The following is a 13,416-nucleotide window of genomic DNA, read 5'->3' as shown; positions in this document are numbered from 1 at the left end:
TCTGTGTGTATACATACATACAGGACGTGTGTACGTCTGCAATCCACATAACTCGAGAACTGTTCACCCCACTGACACACACCAGACGGGGTCTGGTGTGTGTCCGGGTCATACCAAAGACTGTAAAAATGGGACCCAATGCCTCCCTGCTAGGCACTCAGCATCAATGGGTTGGATTGGGGGGTCAAATCTACTACTCAAATGATTCCCGAGCGCGGCGCAGCTGTGGCTCACCACTCCAAGAGATGGGTCGAATGTGGGGAACAAATTTCACTGCGGTAACGTGTGTGACAAATCGTACGACTTTGACTTTGACACACGTTCCACAGACACCACCACAGGGAGTGCAGTGCCCGGTGTCGAGTTTGTCAGATACACCGAACCAACCAGCACAAGAGCCTCTGCCCGGGCTCTGGCCCTGATCACCCCTATAGTCTACTTGCCAGACCATAGAGCCCCATTGTGAACCCGAACATTTTGAGTACCCCTTGACTTGGATCAACTTACCCCTTACCTGGGGAAAATTACCACTTTCATATTTTTCTCATATTTTCATGGCCGTTTGTCATAGATGCTTACTCATCATTTAAATTGATAGAATTTTACTGCTATCTCATCTTGCCTTGCTTCCAGGACAACTTGAGCAAAAGGTGGCTCATCTTACCCCGTTCTCTCCTATTTGAATTTCCATTTCAAGCAGCTGGTTTCCAGTAGGATTTATTTTTGACTGTGTGTGTGTGTGCGCGCGCGCACACACGTGCGTGCATGTGTGTGTGCTTGCATGTGTGCGTGTGTGCGTGCATGTGTGTAGACAGACTGTAGGAGGTAAATTGTGGCAGACGTGTGTCTAGAGAGATTAGTCAGTCTGCTGGTCAGATAGCAGGGAGGAAACAGACGCTGACAGTTACGCCTGATTCAGACTTGGTTGCAGGCTGGTGCCACACACTGAAAATAGCCGATCTACAAGCTCACAATGCGTTAAGGCACGTTGTGAGCTTGCAAATGGGCTATTTTCAATAGCGAAACACCCACCACGCACAACAAAGTATTTAACTCAAGTATAACCAATGGATGTTGACCTGCTCTTACGTTGGGAGGAAAGAAAGAAACTGATGTGTCCTAAAAACTCGTTCAGAATCAGGACACAAAGGGAGAATCAGGTCGAAGCAAATGCAGATTATGGAAATGAAGTGAAATATGAAGTGCACACAATAATTCTTTCCCCTCCGAGCCGGGAGAATAATAGCAGTCCTTTGACCTCACACGTGTAAGTGGCTCTGGATAACAGAATCTCTGAGCCTAAACCACTTGATTGTAAATTCTCAAACTGCATTAATCCACTTCGAAGTCGAACCTGGAAGCCTCATCTGTCTCCTCAGACAGAGAGACCTTGAACCTGGAACCTTGGCTTGAACCCAGCCCATTAAGTAATTGATATCCTAGCAGTGGTGGACGATAATCAAGTACATTTACTTGAGTACTAGGTAAAAAAAATTGAGGATCTGTATTTTTCTTACGTATGTGTTGAAAATTTCTATTTTCAAATCAATAAAAACACTGATTACAATTGCACTTTTTGACAGCATGTCGTTCAAAACGCTGGCAGGAGGTTAGGTACAGCGATCGCCTGCATGGGGAAACAGAAGATTCCCGCTAGGACCCCCAAATTCGGGAGAGGATCCAGAAATGAGGCACGACAAGTCGGGCTCCAGTGCTGATCGGAGCAGCAGACCCCTGCGTGGTATAGCCTGCTGGCTCTGGGTAGAACTGCTGCTGTGTAAACTGACCCCCTGCCTGTCTGACAGCTGATCCTGACGGGATTGGAGCAGAGAAGCAGAGAGACAGCTGCACTTGGATAACATGGGATCATTGGTCCAGTCTGTTCCCATTACAACGTCCCACACACACACACACACACACACACACACACACACACACCCATACGAGTGTCCATGTGTTCGTGTGTACTTTTTTGTGTGTACGACTAGTTAGTATATACATGCACATGTGTGTTGCTTGCTGCCGTGCTGCGTTTGTGTATGTGCTTGCATGTGCAATTGTGCATGTCTACGTGCATGTACAAGTATCACATGTGTACAAATGTATGTACAAATGTGTGTGTAGGTCAATTTGTAAACGTCCGACCCCATGTGTGACCCCGTGCCTGCACCCTGTTCATACATGCACATGTGCTCCATCTGCAGCCCCCCCCCACACACATCTTGTGTTATTAACTTAAACTCTATGCTTCGAATCCCCAAGGCCTCTATAAGCCCCACTCCTGTGTGGGTTCGGTTGCTGAAAATAGCTTATACAACACGTTTTGTTGCGACGCGTTATATGGGCGTTATGGGCTCGTAGATCACCTATTTTCAAATGTTAGCCCCTGCAGAAAAGTTATGCTACGTTCAGTGTCGCTCCAGTGCATCCTGTTGTCAGCATGCCACCACCTCCCAACAATAAAAGAAAAACTTGAATCTCGAGAAGATGGAGACGGAGGAAGAGCAATGAGGGAGAGAGAGATGAAGTCACAACATTTGGATGCGCAATAAACCTTGTGAAGCGCTGTGGCGCTCCATAATTTTTCTCCTGTGTGATCATAGCTCACATCTGTAACCGCTTTATGGCCCAATGATGAGATGTCCATATGAGGCGAAACATATCCGACAACGTCTATTACAACACAATCTACATGATGCGATCTATCGGAGCCTCTGTGTTCCCCTGCGACAACATAATGACGACAAAAGCCAAACGTGGTTTCTTCGTCTACTAGTGACCTACAGACAGCAGTATACTTTGACCTTGGCATGAAAGCCTGGACGGCAATATGGTTTGTTGAATTTAATGTGAGAATAAAAACGCCTGTCATTCACACAAGACATTGCATATAAACTGAGTTGTTTTGTTCCTCTGTATCGTTGATGCTTGTTTTTTTTGCCTTGTATTACTGTAGCCTACAGTACTTTTTCCTTTTCTTACTATTTACCTGTAACTCTGCAACCTTAAATGCTTAAAAGTATCTAAAATACTAACTAACTAAATATACTAAATGCTAAATACTTAAATTATCTATCTAGCAGTTCTAGCTAACTTTTTTTGTTGTTGATATTTTGGGACTTTTATTTGATAGTAGACGGACAGGTAATGGCGAGATGGGGAGTGATGCAGAGCAAAGGTCGTCGGGATCGGGATTCGAACCCACGACACGCTGTCAGGCTGGATTAGCAGCCTATAGATGCCCTGACGTCTACACCAGTCGTCTATAGCTATCTTATACTTAGTCACGTGCCGAAAAAATGCGATTTACAAGCTCACAACCACAACCAAGATCTACAAATTGAGAGCTTGGAGATCGTCTATATACTTTCCTGTGCACGACAGCCGAACAAATAAATCAGGCATAAAGCGAGTCGCGGCTCATGGGTTTTGTTAGCGTGAGTCATCAATCTAAGCATGTTGTCATGTCAAAGGCCTGTAACCCTCAGAGCTGGGTCCTTGTTCCTCGGCACAAAGCAGATGTGGGACATCAATATTGCAATCACATGATCATGTGGGGCCCATGTGTTCCCCCTAGAAAACAGCCCACGCAAACCAACGGCACATGACAAAACGTTCGGGGCCATAAAAAGGTCAAACCGAGTTTATTTTATGCTTCGAGATTTCACAAGTAGCCATTATTCTTGGTTTTCTACGAGCTGTAATTATCCTGTCTTGTCCTTGATCGGAACGAACAAGTATAAGTGTCGATTGCTTAGTCGCGAGAACTTGCAACAGACGCGCACGCCGTTCACTGCCGCCCCGCTGACTGCGTCCATGATTCCTCGAGGGTATACAGAGCTGTAGCGTAGCCCACCACGCCCTCTGCAAGTCAAGGGACGTTCTAAGGGTCATGCAGGCCAGGATGGGGGAGCGCCAGTGACGGAAAAAGTACTCACACAATGTAGACACTGCATGTAGAAATACTCTGCTACAACCAGGCACGTGCAGAGGGGGTGGCATTTGGGGCTTGGGCCCCTGCCATTTTTGCCTCAAAGTGCCCCTTCCCCCCTAAAGAAATTAGCAGGCTGTAAAAAAATATATAATCTATTGTAATGTTTACAATACATTGTAATGAGAACATATTGCACACGTGTGTACAGTGTGTACACACGTGTGCCCGTTTCTTGGGTTTGGATTGGACCCCTGCCCGCTCAGTGCTCTCTGCACGGCCCTGGCTGCAACGCCGGTGTATTGCAAAATGTTAATCGAGTGAAAGTACTGTAGCCCTGGGGATGCGTTGTGAGCTTAGATCAGCTATTTTTGAATAGCCCAAGAAGAAAATAGGGTCTTAACTGATTAATGTGAGATTTATAATAATACTAAAAATATACAAAGTATGGCCCGGATGGCTGGCGTAGACATCTGGGCATCTAGGCTGCTAATCCAGCCAGTCAAGGGTTCAAATCCCGAACCCGACAACCTTTGCTGCATCATATCTGTCTCCCCATCTCTCTCTCTCTCCCCCCATTTCCTTTCAGTCTACTGTACACTATCAAATAAGTATTCAGATAATTGTAGTGGAGTAAAAAAGTACAATAATAGCTTCTCAGATATAGTGGAGTAGAACAGTACTGAACAACGACTCAAGTAAACTAAAAGTACTTGACATAGGTACAGTACTTGAGTAAATGTACAGTACTTACTGTAGATACCCTCCCACAGTGATTCTAACCATGATGGGGGGGTTATGAAAATAACAGAATGTTTGCCTACTCCCTGTGTTTCAATGGACATTATGTAAATTGTTATGTGAAGTGAAGACATCTCCATGCGACGGTTACAGAGTGGAGCAATCTGTTCCGCGGGGAAAATAAATACTCCAGCAGAACCGACCGAGCTGAACCAATAAATGCAACAGAACTCCAGAGGATTGTGGGGAGAGGTCTTCAAACTCAGGACATGTTTTCTGTTTAACTTACAATGTATGTTTTCCTATGCGCCATTTATTATCGGAACGGCAAACGATGCCAACGCACACAGGCCCGGAGAGCGAGAGCCGCGAGGTTCGGTGGGGTGATTGACCGTTCGTCGGGGTCGTGGCGGATAAACTGAAGTCGTCTCAACGACCACAGCCCTAGTTTTCGTTGGCTGGGGAATCTCTGCTGTGCTGTTGCTGCCGGATATGGGAAAATAATTTAATAAGAATGGCACTGACTGACCCTGCGGTTTTGCACAAAATCTTCACAATTGAAACGGTGTTCAAATCCACGATCAGTAAACTCTCCTGGGCCGATTTCTGATAACATTGATTATGACGTGTCCGTGATACTGTATATCGTATCGTACACACAATTTTGAAATGTATATTACAGTATGTGCAATGTATATACATAATACAATTATGAACTAAAATAGCACAATATCTTTATAACTTAAGCCCTACTGTATCCATCACTGTATAGTGAAAATAGCCAATCTAGAATATCATAACGAGTCACAGTGTGTTGTGAGCTGGTTGATCTGCTATTTTTTACTACTTTTTCAAAACTGAAACAACCTTTCTGAAAAACTCTGAAAACTAATTTGCCCAAAAGAGGGGACCCAAGTTGAAAGTGGTTCAGCTGTAGCCTGGCTAATAAGCCAGACTCAAATCACACTGTCGTGTGGCGGCAGGCAATTTTTTTTTGCCAACGGCTGATTCAGTCTGGCTTATTAGCCAGGCTATTTCAGCTGCGGAACATAATTATGTCCCAAAGCTGTGGAAGCACAAGTAGACAAAAATAGAAACCCCTGCTGCCATTAATGATTTCAGACCAGTAGCTTTGACTATATGAGAGGGTGTTCTTTATCGTCATTAATGCACGCCTGCGGTGCCACATAGGTAGTTCCAAAAGGCCTCGCAGAAGTGCATTAATTAAAACTATAGCTAGCCGGCAGCCTAGCCACTGAGTCTGCTGCTGCACGGCTGAATTCTTTGTTTTGATAAGCCGTTCCAATATCGTTGTTAAAGCATGGCTAGAAAGCTGTTTCAACCAATCAGATTGCTTCCTCGAAACGACCTGTTGTATAATTTGCGTAGAGCTTTCATTTCTCGCCCGTTTCGGACACGGGAGGTTGGATCCCCGGCCGGGTCATGACAACGAGTCTGAAAAATGGGACCCAATGCCTCCCTGCTTGGCACTCAGCATCAAGGGTTGGATTGGGGTTAAGTCCCTGCACCATACTAGCGTCATGTCCAGGGGGTGTACTTGTACATCAAGCTGCCTCACGCTACAGAAACAGGAGATAGGCTCCTGCCCTATGGGCCTCATGGCTCGGCAAAGCTTATCACTAAACAATATTGTCACAATATCGATATTGAGGTATTTGGTTAATTTTAACCACTGTAAGGAGGACTGTATATCCAGCTGTGCTGACTCACGCCTGATGAGGCTAGCTGAAGGCCAACTCTTATTTCAGGAGAAATATGGGAACAATAACTTTAACAAATTGTGTAACCATGGCATTTCTATGTACCGCGGAACGGCCCCAAACCAGACTGCCGTAACAGCTGCACGGTATCACACAGAACCAGCCTAATTAAACCCGACTGGCCTCCCTCAGTATTCTATCTATTATGGTCAAAGTTATAATGGATGGTTGGCATGAGAAAACCCCAAAGAGAGACTCCTTGTACCCTACTACGTCAAATCCTCAGTGCTCATTTAACTATGTGAGTGTACGCAACTACACAATAACCACATGGAATCGTAAGGGTCCATTTGGTTCCATGTTTGTGCACAACTTCAGAGTTTCAAACGAATAGCGGTCGATTTGGTTCCATCTGTACCCCGTCAGGGTTAAACTAACACTCAGGATTATATAGTGTAAATTAAAGTGTAACGATGAATTATATTAGCTTTATATTCGAAACAATGCCACTCACGCTAACAATAAATTAGACATAAAATTAGATACAAATAAGGCCATTTGATTGTTAACAGACCTGTCAACATGAACTGTATATTAATTTATGATTTATTTTCATGGAATAGCAACCGTCTGTGTATCGGTCCAGACTGAGACTGTTTACTTTGATTTCCAGAGCAACCAGAGCGCTCTCTCTCCCTGTGCTGTCCATCTGCTGGTCAAAACAACCACATGAGGGGAATAATAGTTTAACGGGATTAGCCACTGATTATTGTCCGGAAGGCTTACAGGCAAAAGAAACATCAATAGTGAAGCTCTCCTATAATTATAATGATACTGTGGTCAACGGCTGCACAGAAATATGAACAAACATTATACGTATTCATATTTGCAAGCAAGCATATACACAGACATAGTAGCATAATATGCAGACACACAAACACAAGCTGATTCTCAAGCATTTTCAGGTCGAGGACCATTTTGACCAAGACACTCATCCAAGCAGCCATCAGATGGTTGAAGCTGAAATTTATTTTAAAGAGAGAAAAAAATATGTATTGGAATAATCATCACATATTCTCGAGAATCGAGAGCATGTGTTGTAATGTATGTGGTCTTTTTGTATGTTATGCACATGTTTATAACATGAAATAAAATCAAAAACCACAGCACCACAATGAAAACAATCCCTTCTGGCTTTTTGTGTCATCCTTTTAGCATCATCTCCTATCAGTGACAGTGTACTATCTGCAAATTGTTAATAAAGTAATTAAATCAACAAACAAAAAAATTAAACCTGCGCACGCAGTAGGTAGTAGGTCGTCCTTAGAGCCTCACGTCAGTAGCTTGAAAGCCGGGTTTTTGACTGAACCGACTAGCGTGATCCAGTCTAGTCTATACTAAAAATCCTCCGACTGAAATATGTAAGGTTGGGGCGATGCACAGTTAATATTCCCCCACATGAATGCACATGAGTATATAGCAGGGCTACTCAACTTAAGATGGCTCGGGGGCCACTCAAGTCCAAGGGCCGCAAGCTAAAAATGTCAGCATTATTTTGAAACGTTTACAATTTTATTTTGACTACTAAGAAAACAGACAAAGAAAACAGACAAAAACATTGTGAATTTGTGATTAATGATGAAGTTACAAAATGAGGCTTCATTCACGAATTTGTGAAGAGAACATATAATTAACAGGTTAACAGAATTCATGCCAAAGCGCCAGCGCTCGCCCAGCAGTCTGCCGTCACCCAGGCGGATGCATGCTTTGCCCTTTAGGGCGAGGTCGCTTCTCCCCCTCAGGGCGTCTTACTGGTATTATAATTATATTTTGATTGACAGCTGAATCATGTGACCCTTTTATACTGCTGACAACATGCGGTGTCACAAACAAGCCTCAACGGATATGCGACACTTCTCTCAGCCCATCCCTGGAGCCACAGGTCAAAGGTCAACAGAGATAGACAGCTGACCCCCGTCAACACAAAACAGGAGACATGAATCAACACAGCTTTGAGGAACAGTCAATGCTACTCCTATGAGTTCTCATGAGTTATCCTTAAATGAATGACATGAAATGAGTTTCTTAGTGTATTCCAAATTTCCACGACAGTATGGCCATGAAGGGCCACAGATACATTAAGCAGGGGCCGCCCGCAGCCATGTGGCCCACGGGCCGCGGGCTGAGTAACACTGGCGTATAGCCTAGACTTGACACGGTATATCTACAAGTTAGAACGGACGTACCAAATGAAATATACCAAGAAGTATTTGCTGTCTACTCTGTTCTCTCTAGACTGGATCAGAAAACTGATGCATAATGTGTTAATCCCAGTCTAGGACATCCTATCCTATCCCATCCTATCCTATCAGTGAGTGGATCACAAAGTTAATACAGCATCACCATCACTTTAACCACTTTATCCATTCATACGAATATTCAGAAATAGCAGATCTACAAACTCACAGCGCGTCACATCGTGCTGCGTGCTTGTACATTTGCTATATATATGATTTGTATTTGCATTTGTAGCCTACATTTGAAAACTTAATAATGAAGATGATTTAGCTTTTTTTATTTATATATATAGATTTACAAAATCTTCTGTTCTGGGAGTCCCTGGCACAACATATTTTCAGATAGGGGACGGCGGTAAAATACATATCCTTGTGGGGGTCCTTGACAGGAAAATGTTTGAGAAGCACATGTCCTACATGAATAGCAGTAACACATCTAAAGCCTTTGGATTGGGGGGGGGGGGGGGGGGAAGACATGCAAGCAGCTGATGGCTCCGGCGATATGTGACCAGAGTCGCAGCAGGGACTGAGGGGCAGCTGCTGCTGGCTGGACGACCAGAGCGGAGCGGACAGCTCTCATGAATGACAGTCATTCAACCCAACTCCCTCATGTACATCACATGAGACCTAGCCTCCTCCTACTCAGCACAGCGCCGCACCACACCGCACAGTACTGCAGTGCACACTGTCGCACTCTGTGCTCTGATACAGCGTCACATAATAGCTTAGTGGACAGAGAGAGAGGGGGAGAGAGAGAGAGAGAGAGAGAGAGCGACAGAGAGAGGGAGAGACAGAGAGAGACAGAGAGACAGAGAGAGGGAGAGAGAGATGTTGTACTATGACCTTGAGGACAATGTTCTTCTACTGTGCATGCGAAAGCATGAACAAACATTGGTGTTCAGGCAGGAAGGGCTCCCTGATGATGGGGTTCTATGATCTGTACTCCAAACATGGGGAAGGAGGGGAGATGTTTTTCTTTGGCCTGTATGGAGTGTGCATACAACGTTTTACGCAGATCGGTGCATTTATTCCTCAGCCTAGTGGGAATATGCACTCCTGTGAAGCCAATATTAGCCAATCAGGATGGAGTATTTAATGGCTATAGAGAGACTGTACCAATTTGCGTGATGTTTGGACACAATATGTAGGTGACTACTGTAGGTGTACTGTCAAAAAATATGTTTTGCAAAAAGCAGCCTCCTGGTGGCGCTATAACAGGCCAATGTAAAACAATTGGAGCAGAGGTTCAGCTCTTCAAACCAGGGAGTGTGTGTGCAGAGTGGCTGCGATCAAGCCAGAGATTAGCTGTCCACACTCCACACACACACACACGCAAAACTGCAAAACAGTTCGGCCTTCGGCCTGGTGGAGACAACATGTCATACAACAGTAAGGTGCTCATATCATATCCCTCCATAACCCTTCCCTGACCTTCACTGCTCTCTCCTGTGGTCTTTCCATCTGTTATGCAAACACAGACACAGTGCTAGAGGCCCATGGTTTGCTTGTGTGTGTGTGTGTGTGTGTGTGTGTGTGTGTGTGTGTGTGTGTGTGTGTGTGTGTGTGCGTGCACGTGTGTGTGTGTGTGTGTGTGTGTGTGTGTGTGTGTGTGTGTGTGTGTGTGTGTGTGTGCTATTCTGCAATATGAGGCCCTTTGAGGTTGTTGCTCTTAGCTATACTATAGCTCTCAACTCGGACGTGCTCTAAAGTCACCAGCATGATTTCCCAACCTCTACCCCAAACCCACCCCGCGCTGTCTAGTGTCTACGTTCTCTCGGCTCCCTGACGCCAATGTCAGCCAAAGAGATGAGGAAGCGACCCAATTACACAGCAAAGACAACCTGGCGTTGCAGGGGGGAGAGATGGAGCGGGACAGCAGATGTGATGCGTAAGGGGAAGGAAGGGTGGGGTTTGTGGTGAAATTACAGCTGAGCTGCATGGATCTCACTTCAGAGATGACCAAAACCAGAAGGGTGTACAGTACAGTACAGTTGAGTACAGTATAGGACCACACACTGCAGTTTGGGCCTAAATCTGAAGATTCTACAAATTCCTTTAAAAATCCTAACAGTTTTCTGTATGTTGCTATATATTATTGTTGTCGGGCCGAAATCTACTATCTCAATATCGTAACTGTTTTGTAAATTAACGACCTACTTGATCATACTACAGTGTACAAAAGCATCAAAAGTAGCAGATCGAGCTTGTCGATCTGCTACTTTCTTACTTTTGTTTGTTTTGAACATAATGAGGTCGTTCAACATTGTTTAATGCAATTGCAATCAGATCAGGACTTTTCTGTTTGGATGTATGGGCTATCAAGGCCAGAAAGTAGTTTTTTTTGCCACTCAAGCGTTCCCGCATAACTTCCGGGTATGATGATGATGTCATGCGCATACCTTCTATTTCAGCATTTAAACTCGCCAGGAAGATAACATTTAGTTTCTGTTAGCTTGGAATCCCCATCTTTGATGTCACTGCTGGGCAGGTTTCTGAACATGTAAACAAGAAGACGGAAATGGAGCTACAACAAGCATCAGTGAGGAATAAAATGTAAAAAATAAGTGGCAAAAAGACTTTGCAATTTGTACAGTCTCAGAGTTCATACAACACTGTGACTGAGGATTTTACAGCATAGATTAGGGTCCCAGATATAATACATTGTATAAAATGGGGGTCTATGGCCCTAGTGCATGGGTCTTCAACAGGGACCCCTAGATGGTTGGTCGGATGGAAGAGGATGGAGTTACTACAGAGGAGCCGCCAAATCATTGTGTGATAATATTACATTAGCCATTACTCTTGAATAAGGCCATAAATTTGTCTGACAAAAAGTGCAAAGTTAATAACAGTGACGCAGGCCACTTATTAACTTTTCACTTTTTGGGGGCCCCTGAGCTTGAGCCTCCGTGTGGCCGTGACACAGTCAAGCTCAGGGGCCCCCCTATAGCTCAGGGGCCCAGCAGGCGCATTGGGTAATCCTCCCCTGGTCTCGGTCTCGACTCTTACTCGACCCCCTCTCGTCTTGACTTGGACTCGCTTTTTTAGGTGGACTCGGACTACAACACTACTTCACTGTCACCTGGGGACCCCCCCCCACCGGACACCCAAATCCTGTGGGTGTCCCGGCCCACAGGTTGAGAAGCACTGTGTAATGCAGCTGCATGGTGTACAGTGGTACCGCAGAGTGGCTGCATGCTGGGTGATGTGAAGCTGCTGCAGTGTCTCAGTCAGCAGCAGAGAGCTGCACGGCTGCGCGCGGCGCTCTGTCATCGATCCATACAGTAAGGAGCAACTATGTGATGCTACAGCGGCGCAGTATGCACCCTGTTGCGTAACAACAACAACGCAACAAAACGCTGGTGGAGATATATAGGCCACGGCGGGGAGGCAGGGCGCTCGAGGATGCCTTTTTTCCTGTGGTGCACCGTCGCCGCACAGCAGCGCCGCACATCACGCCATCATTCCATGAATGAACGCGGTCTGTATAACAAGTCTGGCATTAAGGCATTCTCGTCATCATGACACCCCCAGGAATGTGGTTAAATATCTTTGACACACTGGACTGTGGTGTGGCTGTGGACAGTGTACAGTGTGTGTGTGTGTGTGTGTGTGTGTGTGTGTGTGTGTGTGTGTGTGTGTGTGTGTGTGTGTGTGTGTGTGTGTGTGTGTGTGTGTGTGTGTGTGTGTGTGTGTGTGTGTGTGTGTGTGTGTGTGTGTGTGTGTGTGTGCATACATACAAATCCCTAACATGCACGCACACACACACACACACACACGTGCACGTTGTTGCCCATGGCTACAGAGACGTGGTGCTGCAAGACACACTGTGGTTATACTTCAAATTAAATCAACACGCCTCTTTCCCCCATCTCATCTCCTCCATACATTCCTGAGTCGTGACTCTCATTAGAGCCGTCGGCCAACTCAGAATAATACACTGACTCACACACATGTTCACCCAAACACACCCAGTGACATAATGACATAACAACCCTACCGTAGCACATTGACAGAGAGGTGTACTCACACAGCTATAGAGAACAGTTATCTCTCTCCCCTCTCCTCCCTGTGTCCTTAGTTCCTTTCCTCCCTGCGTCCTTGGTTCCTTTCCTCCCTGTATCTCCCTTGTTTGAATGGATGACGGATCGTCATGTCACGTCTCCTGTCACTTCTGACTCTAAACACCGACCAACTGACCGACCGCAGAGCAGAGCTCAACACAGATCTGCAGTGCTGGAACCCTCTCAGTATGCTAATGCTCTCTCTCTCTCTCCCTCCCTCTTTCTCACTCTCTCTCTCCCTCCCTCCCTACTTCTCCCTTTCACTCTCCCTCCCTCCCTCTCTCTCTCTCTCCCTCCCTCCCTCTCCCTGTCCCGATCTCTCCCTCTCGCCCTCCCTCTCCTTGTCTCTATCTTGCCCCCCCTCTCTCTATCTCTCCCTCTCCCTCTCCCTCTCCCTCTCTCTCTCTCTCCCTCTCTCTCTCTCTCTCTCTCTCTCTCTCTCCTCCAAGGTCAACGAGCCGTCTGGCAGAGCGAGGGAGGCTCCTCCCTCACTAAACAATCACACACCACCATGCAGCTTTCTCAAGCTCCTCTTCCCCTCCTCTACCCCCACAAAATCCTCCTCTCTCCTCCTCTTCTTCCTCTCCTTCTTCTCCTCTGATCCCTCCATCACCCCCCTCCTCCTCCCACACACACACACACACACACACACACACACACAC

The 13,416-nt window shown here is 45.8% G+C and overlaps 1 protein-coding gene across 1 annotated transcript in view; it reads right to left on the bottom strand.

The window, feature by feature from the left end:
• Positions 1 to 12,873, bottom strand: part of mical3a (microtubule associated monooxygenase, calponin and LIM domain containing 3a) — a 139,164-nt gene extending 126,291 nt beyond the window's left edge. Inside the window, exon 1 of the mRNA XM_083763523.1 lies at positions 12,721 to 12,873. The gene's annotated coding sequence lies outside the window, so the exon portion shown is untranslated. The remainder of the gene's footprint in view (positions 1 to 12,720) is intronic.
• Between the last annotated feature and the right edge of the window lie 543 nt (positions 12,874 to 13,416).

Source organism: Protomyctophum parallelum (assembly GCF_964188405.1).
Source record: "Protomyctophum parallelum genome assembly, chromosome: 4".
NCBI classification, from domain to species: Eukaryota; Metazoa; Chordata; class Actinopteri; order Myctophiformes; family Myctophidae; genus Protomyctophum; species Protomyctophum parallelum.
The sequence above is the reverse complement of the archived record's forward strand: the minus strand, read 5'-3'. Positions and strand labels throughout refer to the sequence as shown.